Below are 12,620 nucleotides of genomic sequence, written 5' to 3'. Positions count from 1 at the left end.
TTGACACGGTATATACTTACTCAAATATTCTTAACCTTTTTTTCAGTATATGTTTTAAATTTAAAGAAAAGGGTTTTTACATATTTTGACACTTTTATTTTCCTTAGAAAAAGAAAAAGAAAAATCAATAATCAGCTGAGATCGGAGCTGAAAAAAAAAAAAATCTTTCCATTCTACACTTTACGTTTACTACTATTACTATTACGTACTAACTACTCTACCCCCTACTATTACATCCATTCATGGTCTAAGGTGACCCCGACCACTTTTCTTATTCGTTATAACCGGAAAAACAAGTTGAGAATGATGCCTAAGTATACCTTTAAACAAATTTGTCTGTCAAGTAATATCATGAAGAATAAAACAGCTCATTTTAAATGGTAACACGGACCCATTTTTCTCTTCACAATGTTCCTTCTTTGTTTCAATAAAACGAGTTACATCATCGTTTACAACAAAAAAAATCTTTCCTTAAAAATGTCAAGTTTAGATTCCAATCATTTCTATTCAATTTTCTTTATTAAAAAAATGCATGCTGGGAATCTAAACAGCCTCAACGTTTTAGATTGATATTGTAATTATTTTGTATTTATGATGTCTAAAGGAGAATAATATTTCTTATGCATCATTAAATTAACGTTTAAACAACATTTTTTGTTTGTTTTTGGATTGAAAGGAGTTTAAATACTTAAAGCCGTAATTGTTTTTTTACAGTTTTTGAATTGCAACACTATGAGCTAGATTAAAAATAAATATAATTGAAAAAGTTTTAAATAAAAAAATTCATTATTATTCATCATATTAATGGAGTAATTAAAAACTTACTGTTCTAGTTATAGAAATAAAATTTTTATTTTTTATAGAACGTACCAGTTAAACGATAAAATATTTTTAACACTCATTTCTAGTTAGTTCATAATTGTGGTTATTAAAAAGTTTCCTCGGTAATTAAGAAAATTTAATGTGTTTTTGTTATCTGAAATTTGAGATGTATTTAAATTAGTTTAAAACTTTTCGTCAACATCGAAGTGCTTATGGCGAGAGAGGTAGCAAATGCACCTACTGTCAACATTCTATCCTTTCGATCATATATCAGTGTCGAGAAACAATGCCGAACCACAAAAGCAATATTAGTTGCTTGTACCATCTTCCTTCCTTAACAACACTCTTCCTTTTCATATCATATGTACAAACGCACATTCACACAACACTAGGTTTTTCACTTTATTTTCTATTTGGGTTGAAGAAATGATAAATGTTTTTAAAATCTTTCCTTTATAAAAAGAAAAAAACAATTAGATACAATTTTTAAACATTTCATTAAAAACATTTTTGGATTTAATCTAAAACATGATTGTACATTTTCTTTCAAATATGTTTATTTTTGTAGAAAAATTTAAAAAGACTGAAAATGAGATACATAAAAAGGCAAGGAACAATTACGGTTATTTTAGTTTTGTTCATGAAAGTTTTTTCACTAAGAAAATATGATACGGATCTAAAACCTTCGATGGAGATAATTTGCTATTTTATGTTTTAAAAATTACCTGTTTAATACTGCAGTAAACTACAACTGCCGAAGAACTTCAATTGGGTAACATTTTCTGGTAAAAAATAATAAACACAATTTTAAGGAAAACGGTTTCTGTTCAAATCCAAGAAAAACCCACGTGTAATCGAAATGAATGTCAATTTAATTTCAAGTACCTATTTACTGTTAATTCGTTAATTTATAAAATAATTAGACAATTTCAAGTTACAGAGACAATGTTTTATAGTAAGGGATCGTTTCTTAGCAAACAATTTACAACTAATTTATAAATGCGTAGTAAACAACACATTACAGCAATAAAATAAACATAAAACATAGACCAACATTTAAAATGTATTTAAATAACTGTAGTACAAAACATTGTAGTAGGATAGTAATTAGTAGGATTGTAGGATTAGTCTTGTGGGAAACGTGCCTAAATAGATTATTTTTACACATTAAACAAATTTTTATTCTTAGATTACAGAACTATAATAACTGTTTTAGAAAAGGCTAGCAGCAAATTTTTATTGCAGTACAAGGTAGCAAACATTAAAGTACAGCAAATTTACACTTAGAGACGATCAATTCAAAATGATATACATTATAGTCTTAGTTATCAGAAACAATCGCAAGAGACAACACACAGAAAAAAAATTAAACTGAGAACTAGTAGGCGAGGTAAAAATTATTTTTGGAATGATGAGAAGATTCAGTTCCAATCAACACTTCTCTCCTCATGTGGAATAATACTCCATACTTCACATGCAGGGCTAAAAACACTTGATATACATTAAACATATTAAATAGCAAAATATATTCCGAACTGGTTGGAGAATAATGCAAACTAACACACATCTAAAACAAAATAAAAAAAACAAGACAAAAGTTTTACAGGCTTGGATTTATAAGCCCTCCTATTAAATTATTCTGTTCTTAATTTTTATCCAGCATGCTGTTTATTATCTAGTTCTTTCACAGGAATTAAAATATATAAAAACTGTAGTAACTGGCTGAGTTTTAATGTTTTGTTTTGATTTATTAGAAGTACGCGTTAATATTTTGATTTCAGTACTGCGTTATGATCGCAAAATATTATATTACTAGTATGTAATAAATTATAACAAAAAATGTATAACCATATGCATTTTTTTATAACCCGCCTTCTAATCCGTCCAGCCGGCCAACCCTCCGATTGTTCAACCGTCCAGTATGTCAGCATTCCATACGTACATTCTTGCAGCATTCCAGGCTTCCAGGCGGTCAGTTGTACAATTTGTCTGCCAATCAGTCATCTAATTAGTCATCCAATCATTCATTCAGCCATCGAGCCCACTCGCCAGTCTGTCAGTTATTTAGTGAGACAGCTATTATTCAGCCATCTATCCTGACATTCAGCCGGTCAACCAGCTAGTCAAACATTCACCTGGCCAGCCGGACGTCAGTCAGTTATCAGCTAGTCAATCGTTCAGCCTGTCAGACAGTCCGCGATCAGATCGTCTTGCAACCCGTCCGCTTACCAATTATTCCAATTAGCCAATTTTTTTTTTTTATAATACATGTGTGTTAACCAATCTATCCATTCATTCCTCTATCCAGCCATCTAACCGTCCATCCTTTCTTTTCCTGTTTAGCCTCCGGTAACTACTTTTCAGATAATATTTCAGAGGATAAATGAAGATGATATTGCATGAGTGTAAATGAAGTGTAATCTTGTACAGTCTCAGTTCGACCATTCCTGAGATGTGTGGTTAATTGAAACCCAACCATTAAAGAACACCGGTATCCACAATCTAGTATTCAAATCCGTGTAAAAATAACTGACTATACTAGGACTTGAACGCTAGAACTCTCGACTTCCAAATCAGCTGATTTGGGAAGACGCGTTCACCACTAGACGAACCCGGTGGGTTTTATCCGTCCATCCATCAAATTACTTAGAAAACTTATTTTTTATAAAAAAAAATTGCAAAAATTTAATTTGAATTATTTAGCCAGCGAATATCAGTGGATCAATGAAATATCACTGTATCAGTGAAGAAGATAAAGAAACGAAGATAAAGAAGACGAATGAATCATTTAGGTACTTTAGATAACTCTGAGCAATAACCAGGGTGCCCCTGAGGCACCCCGTTTGCTACCAGTTGATGGTGATTAGTCTAACCATGCACTAGGTGCTTGTATCATCTCACAACTCTAGTCTTACCCGCAATTCCCATGGAAAGCCCATAATTATTAAACATAATTTTTTTTAATTTATTTAATATTCATTTATTTAATGTAGTTTAATTCTATTATTTTTGTAATATTATTCATTCGATTGATTCGAATCATTCAGTTCAAACCCGGCTCCCACAGTGATAGAAATTTTGTACTAAAAGATTTATTTATGTATAAGATAATCCGTGTTTCTATAAATTCTATTAAACAACGTGAGAAAAAAAAAATTCTTCTTGCAATAAACATCATTTATTCACTGCATACAATTAATTAATACATGATATAATTTCCTATTCATTTTTTTAGCATATATATTTTTAATTTCCTAGTTGTCCTACTTTAATTGAATTTAAGAAAGAAAAAACAAATTATTTGTCACAAATTATTATTATAATTCTACTAAAATTTGAATGCATTTCTGGATTAGTAAACCTTAAGACTGCCTAGTGTTCCTGTAGTGTAAAGGGTGATAGAAACTGTAATGACCAGATGGGCTGGTCTTCATGTTTTCGTATACTACTGACTATTTTTGAAATATTTTTGTTCTACTACATATTTAAAAACATTTGGCTTCACAAAGCGACTTTTAATAAATTTTACTTATTTGAGTGAATTATTTTTAGAGGTGTTCCTGTCAACGGACTTCTGTCTTCACCGTGTATTAGAACTTTGTATTTAGCACGTTGACATAATTGTTTTAATTATTTAACTGTATTTTAAAATATATTTATAAGTAGATATAGAATATAAAACCAGAATTGCAAATCTAACGTTAAAACATACGGAAATATTTTAATTTTTATACTAAATATTTTAATTTAAAAAAGTTATTTGAATAAAATTTGATTCATACTTTCTTTTCTTTAATTAAAAATTCCCACTGTAAATATTAATTTGTATTAAATAAATAGAGCGTAATTAAAGGCTAAAGTTAAAATGTTAAAGGTTTAATTCAGGAAGGAAGCATACAGATACTACGTGTTTGAACTTTGTAAATAACTCAGAAAATAAATATTCAACATCATTCTACAGTCAATCCTACAGCAACTGTAAATATTATTTCATCTAAAATATATTGGTTTAAGTGTATCAAATAAAATAACACTGATATTATATAAATAATATTCAATATTATTTCACGTGAATAGATTTTCATATTTATTTTTGGTTTTAGATATCATAAACTGTATATTATTAACGCGACCGAAAAACTTGCATTCCTATATTTTTTTTTTGGTGTAGTGTAATATGCTACAAAAGAGTGTGCATTTAACCTATTTACAGACTGATTGATCTTAATATTTGATATAAATAATAAATTATTTTGATAAGATTTTTTTTTTATCGTTTTGTCAATGATATATAATTTCCTTATCATTTTATTTTGGTATTTCATCCACGACGTTTTATTACTTTTCGTTCATTATTATTGTTTACCATAACTAGCCATCGTTTATCATCATGTGTAATGTAATTTACGATGGTATGGGATTGAGCATCAATTAAATGAAGTATGACTGACGGTTTTCTGTTCTTGGAGTTGTCAATATAAATAAAGATAAAAGCGGAAATTTTAACTTTTCATGTTACCATATCGCCTAGTTAATTATGATAAACAGTACAGAACATCATCAATATTAAATTTCAATAAATATTTTCAAAACTAAACCGCACCAAAATCTTCCCAAAAAATTAAATTTAATCATTAAATGCACAAATTAAAAATAACGTGATTTAAAAATTAAAAGCTACCATACTGTATAATGTAAACAAAATAATAAAATTTCCGTTAATATTCCCCATTAAAATTATTAAAATTCAGCGTGTAAGCTAATTACTTCAAAAAATAACTTTAAAATAAATTGTCTTTTAAAGGTTACGAATAATTTTTCTTAGAAAATGATTATTACATTTACGCCAGTTTTGTGGCTGTCTATTTAAGAGTACATGTAGTTTACTCAGATTTATAAAACTGATTACCGTATTTAAATAGAATGTAATCGATAGGAAATTAATTGGGTCGTTAAAATAGTAGGATAAAAAATAATTCATTGCTTTTATTGCAGAAATGTTTCAGTAACTGCAAATGGAAATGCAGATTTACAATTTTTGTTCGCTTATAAAACATGTTTCGATTAAATAATTTATACTGTATGCTCATAAAAGCGGCCTGCCTTATACCTCATCTTGCAGCTATACTACGAAATAAAAATTTTAAATGTTCTGACCATGCAGAATAACGATCTTCTATAAGTGATTAATTGTTTACGAGCTCTGATTTTTCAGATATACACAGTCTTATGACTGATTAATGAAGTGATAAATACAAAAAATTAAGTTAGAAGATAGTTCTTTCTATTGATATACACAAGTCGGTTAGAATTAAGTACAGATCATCTTATCGAATATTGTTTAGAATATGTCGATAAACCTAATAATATTTCGCGCTATCTGATGTGAACTTTGCATTATGTTAAGATGAGACATTAGAATTATGAAATTGTAATTAATATTTATAAACATATTTTGCTTTTAATCTTTAAGCTTACTTCTATTCTTAACACGATTAGATATTAAACAGTATCGAGTTAAACCTTTGCAGAGTGACAAGAAAATCATTCTGAACGACTTCACACATTTTAAAATGAAAATTCAAACACGCATATTTAGATTAGAATTTATGTACAACATGAAGATTTTCAGTAATGTAAAGATGATTTTATGCGAGAATAAATCGTATCGTATGGATTTAACAACTTGTAATTTTTATATAAACACTATTAGATCGATCGAAATAACTCATTTAGAGGGAAAAAAATTTACCTGGGCTTTTACAAGTGGAAATGATATTGATGCTTATAATAAACGTAAAAAAAAAATAAATGCTTGAGCGGGAGTGGTGGAGAATTGAAAAGGGATGGAAAATGGTATTATTGCGATTTCCAGCGAAAGTTGACGTCAAAAAATTTGTGATTATTTAAGACACAGAAAAGTATACTTTCACCAAATTTAGTCAATATTAAATTATTTTTGCGGAAATGATAAATAAAACACGGAAAAAAAAAATTGTTGAATTTTTCTCGGAAATTTTGAAGTTATGAAAAGTGACCTCTATAAAAGTTTTAGATTTTTGCATGATCTTCAGATTTTGTATTGGAAAATTTTTTTTAACCACCCAAATCACCCCTCCATCACTTCCGCTCACGCATTTATTTTTTTTTACGTTTATTATAAGCTCCTTTACCATTTCCAATTATAAAAGTCCGGGTAACAGATTTTTTCCTGTGTAATTTGGTTGACTATATCAAAGTTGTGATCAAATCGATTTGATAGAATTTACGTCATTAATTTACAAAATATTTCTGCTTTCTATTGTATTAAAAAAAAAAATACATCCAAGCATAGCGATACATCTTAATAATTTATATAAAAAATAATTAAATAATAGAAACTGAAAGAAATATTATTCTGGAAAAAAATAGAAAAAGTTATAATTATAAAAAATATAAATATAATTTATATTTTAAATATAATATATAATATAATATATAAATATATATTATATAAATATAATATATAAATATATATTATATAAATATAATATATATAATATATTAAACTGGTGTGTAATATTTATGAAAATGGGGAATTTCCATCAGACTTCAAAAAAAGTGTTATAGTTATGATACCAAAGAAAGCAGGGGCAGATAAATGTGAAGAATACAGAACAATTAGTTTAACTAGTCATGCATCAAAAATCTTAAACTAGAATTTTATACAGAAGAATTGAGAGGAGAGTGGAAGAAGTGTTAGGAGAAGACCAATTTGGTTTCAGGAAAAGTATAGGGACAAGGGAAGCAATTTTAGGCCTCAGATTAATAGTAGAAGGAAGATTAAAGAAAAACAAACCAACATACTTGGCGTTTATAGACCTAGAAAAGGCTTTCGATAACGTAGACTGGAATAAAATGTTCGGCATTTTAAAAAAATTAGGGTTCAAATACAGAGATAGAAGAACAATTGCTAACATGTACAGGAACCAAACAGCAACAATAACAATTGAAGAACATAAGAAAGAAGCCCTAATAAGAAAGGGAGTCCGACAAGGATGTTCCCTATCTCCGTTACTTTTTAATCTTTACATGGAACTAGCAGTTAATGATGTTAAAGAACAATTTAGATTCGGAGTAACAGTACAAGGTGAAAAGATAAAGATGCTACAATTTGCTGATGATATAGTAATTCTAGCCGAGAGTAAAAAGGATTTAGAAGAAACAATGAACGGCATAGATGAAGTCCTACGCAAGAACTATCGCATGAAAATAAACAAGAACAAAACAAAAGTAATGAAATGTAGTAGAAATAACAAAGATGGACCGCTGAATGTGAAAATAGGAGGAGAAAAGATTATGGAGGTAGAAGAATTTTGTTATTTGGGAAGTAAAATTACTAAAGATCGACGAAGCAGGAGCGATATAAAATGCCGAATAGCACAAGCTAAACGAGCCTTCAGTAAGAAATATAATTTGTTTACATCAAAAATTAATTTAAATGTCAGGAAAAGATTTTTGAAAGTGTATGTTTGGAGTGTCGCTTTAGATGGAAGTGAAACTTGGACGATCGGAGTATCCGAGAAGAAAAGATTAGAAGCTTTTGAAATGTGGTGCTATAGGAGAATGTTAAAAATCAGATTGGTGGATAAAGTGACAAATGAAGAGGTATTGCGGCAAATAGATGAAGAAAGAAGCATTTGGAAAAATATAGTTAAAAGAAGAGACAGACTTATAGGCCACATACTAAGGCATCCTGGAATAGTCGCTTTAATATTGAAGGACAGGTAGAAGGGAAAAATTGTGTAGGCAGGCCACGTTTGGAGTATGTAAAACAAATTGTTGGGGATGTAGGATGTAGAGGGTATACTGAAATGAAACGACTAGCACTAGATAGGGAATCTTGGAGAGCTGCATCAAACCAGTCAAATGACTGAAGACAAAAAAAAAAAGAAAAAAAATATAATTTATACATGAAAAAACTTGAGTATATGGAGGTCCCTTAGATCGAAATATTAAAAAAAAACATCATTTTTTGAATCAATTTTTAAACTCAGAATTAATTAGGAAAGCAATCAATTTAGAGCTAATGAAAAAATATTGAGAATTATAATATTACTGCCAAAACTAATTATGTATATTTCGGTTATTTTCTGAGGTAGGTTAGTATGATTGACCTCCAAGTCACTATTTAAGGCTTAAAAAAAAATTGCTTAAAATATCTAATGAAATTAATTTAAATAAATTTTTAAAAATTTGAGAAGTTCTGGCAGTAGTTATTTTCTTAAATGGTAATTTTCTAAAAAATATTGGTCATAATAGTTCTAGCACCTCTAAAATAGGTGTGATATTTCTGATAAAATTACTATCACTGTTTTACAAATAAGGTCAATATACGAAAATTATGATATAGTTATCAAATCCTTATGTTTGCTTAGGAAACGAATCTTACGCAACTATCATCTTAGAAATTGTATTTTATTGTGTGAAAAAATTATAAATTTTTTATTCATTAGAAAACCAAGCATACTAATAATATCACTCAATAATATACATTATATTTCTCTTAACATTTTAAGCTGTATCAATCGTCTTACCTTCATTATTTATATAAAATTCACATACTACCATTTTTTCAAGAAAGTAGATCGTGTGATAGTATATGTTTAAGTTGAATGTGTAGTAATTGAAAAGGCTCCTTCTTCTAAACAAAAATTTGTATCTATATCATAACGTATGATAAATGAAAGCCTGTGCTATTTAGATTTCATAACAATGAACGGCGGTACCCGCCGTCAGCATAAGCCACGATGCAATACCCGATGGGCAACCTCAGCCGCAGGGGAGAATCAAACTCCACCACCCAATAATGGACCCAAAACGCTGCCTTGGGGAACATTCCTTAGGCAGTGTCTTGCCAACCTCATGGCCGCCCTCCCGGAGCAGCACATCTCGATGAATGTAGTAACTTCGCATAACTTGCAATTCACTTACAGTACATTCTCTTTTTTGTAGTTGGTAAATAGCAGAAGGTCACCATAGATTATTGAATGCTCTGGAAATATCCAAGAAAATCCCCAGGATATAGTCCGCCCCACTGGTTGTCATTATCCGCCCCCCTAAAAAAAAGACTAATTATTTCTCATACGTAAAAGAAATTCCTCTAATACATAAAGAAAGTGTCAGTAATGTAATGGAATCCTATAATTAATACAAGCTTTCGGTCTAGAAATTACAAAATAAAAAATGTTTTTTTGCTAGCATCCCTTTATGGAGAATTAAAAAAGATCAAACGCCATCAAGAGTACCTTACCAAGCTAACGGACACTAAATTAAGTGAAAAGATTTAACCTACTTTACGACTGAAAATTTTAAACATGTAATCCAAAATATTCGACCTCCCTGCCCATTTAGGAAATTGTGATTAAAATTATCTCATCAATATGTAAAACTTTTCGTGCCAAATTTCATCCAGATTGGTCTATCTACTCTGTAGTTATCAAGCAAAAAGGAAGCGAAAACTTATAGGTACTTAAGTTACATGCATATAATTCCACAATTTGTAAGTCCCAAAATTGTGTTTTTGGATGAAGGGTATTATGAAACATCAAGGGTATCATGAAACCTCATTAAACATGTCGGGCAAAATATGGGAAGACATGTAAAATTTGATCCAATTAGCATACTTTCCTTCATAATGTATAGCTATAAAAAAATGTACCTTTGTATATATGTATTGTGCGAGATAGAGAGAGTGAGAGAGTGTATATTTATAAAAAGAGACAGAGCAAGAGAAAGAAGGAAACGGAGATGAAATTTTTATCTCACTCTTTAAAGACATTGCTATCTTTGAAAAACTACATTATTGGAAATTTTTTTTCTCATTTTACGAGGTAAAATTTTCTCAGAAATAACGAGAAAAAAAAATAAAATGAAAAAAAAAATAATAGGACAGTGGTTTCATCTTCAGGAGGTTGTATGCATGTAGACACTTTCACGACTACTGATTAAATTGAATTAAAATTATAATATTATCTTTTTTATGTTTTACAAACTTAAGAAGTATTTTAAGGTGTTAATCGGTTTTTCTTTTTAGTTTCCCATAGAGATAGAGAATAATTTAAGAAGAATGTTCGTTTTTTAATGTCATACATTAAATTTAATGTTAACGGTTTCCAATTATTACTAAAAAAAGGTCATTAGTTTTCAATTAGTTATAAATTCTTTGAAAAAAAATTATATTGATCAAAATTTTTTAAAAGAAATACAAGGCTTTTTGTGATTTTTTTTCACTTTTTCATAACATCGATTTAAATATGAAATTTATTTTATTCACAATTTTGTGACGGAATAATTTTGCAAAACGAGTGTTTATTAAAGGTGACTAAATGAACTTTCAAAATATTACTATTACTTTGATACAAAACGAAATAATCCAATTATATCTTAATTGGATTATCTCGTTTTGTACCAAAACGAAATAACATGCACCGCATATTAAGTGAAGTTTTTTAATAAAATTTTGTTAAAGGGAAGTGAACAGTATTTTACGTATATTGTAAAACCACTTTACTTACATAACTTTAGTAAGAAAAATTTCTAATTACAAGGGTGCTTATAAAGTTTTTCCTGCAAATAAATTTAACTTTTCCTGATAAAAGTTATTAGTTTATTTACAGTAACCGTTAAAGGGTATTTCTTTTCATTTTGGTCTTTTCGTGTATTAGTTTTTCTTTATTAGCATCTGAAATGTCTGTTAAAACGTAAGTAAAGTTATGTAGAAGCATTAATAAGTTTTTAAATAATTTATGATAGACTACCACCCATAAATTAATACCACCCATATGTGGGATTATTTTATTCTTCTTATAATTTTTTTTTTAATTTTTTTCTTTGAAACTAGCGGTTAACCCAGTTTTATATCAGTACTGGGTTCAAACTAACTCTATATCACAATTTTTTTAAAAAGATTTTTCACGACAAAATTTCATTTATAGATGCCAAAAAAAAAAAAAATAGATCTTACCGTTTTTGTACTTCTACCCGTATTTTTGTTTGTGTAAAAATTACATGAAACTGCGTCTTCCGAGTGCTTTCACCCGAATTGTGAGATTATACGTTCTAAATTTTACTATGGGGTGAATGGTGGTGCACTATCATCTTTTGGAGGGAGGCTAAACACCAAACAAGGAATACAGCTTAATTTGTTGAACAATAATAAAAATGTTAAGTCTGAGAATAGTTTGAAAATATTCCAAGTTAAACTTCATGTATAAATTTTTTCCTCTGAAGCGTACTTCAACAAAAACACTTTTAACAAACCGTAAGTGATAAGAGATCATACTGTAGAATTTGTTCACTTTTCCTATCAGTTTTAGAAATAAATGAGGCATAAAATTCACTTGATTCTTGAGTGATTGTTTCATACTGTTGAATGATTTATACTGTGTTCTCTTAAGTTGGCATTAATCTTAGTGAGTAAGGAAAAATTGCCGTTTTTTACGTCTCACTCATTTTTAATTAAAACTCTGAACCGAATTTATAACTTTAATGAATAATCTATACCTAATACGAAGCAAACCAAATAAATTCATATTATAACGGCCCCTCCAGCATAAGATATACATTTTACGACACTTACTTACAACAAACAATGTGAATATTTATGTACGTGTATAAACGGAAATTTATGGTAAAATTTCAGCCCCCAATCAACTAAGATCATATTTTGATATATAAATAAAATAATTATTTTATTTCATTATTTAATAACCTATAGAAATCCTATATCCTAGGTTCATAGTATAGAAATCCTATGA

The sequence above is a fragment of the Lycorma delicatula genome, chromosome 3 (genome assembly GCF_047948215.1).
Source record: "Lycorma delicatula isolate Av1 chromosome 3, ASM4794821v1, whole genome shotgun sequence".
NCBI classification, from domain to species: domain Eukaryota; kingdom Metazoa; phylum Arthropoda; class Insecta; order Hemiptera; family Fulgoridae; genus Lycorma; species Lycorma delicatula.
The sequence above is the reverse complement of the archived record's forward strand: the minus strand, read 5'-3'. Positions refer to the sequence as shown.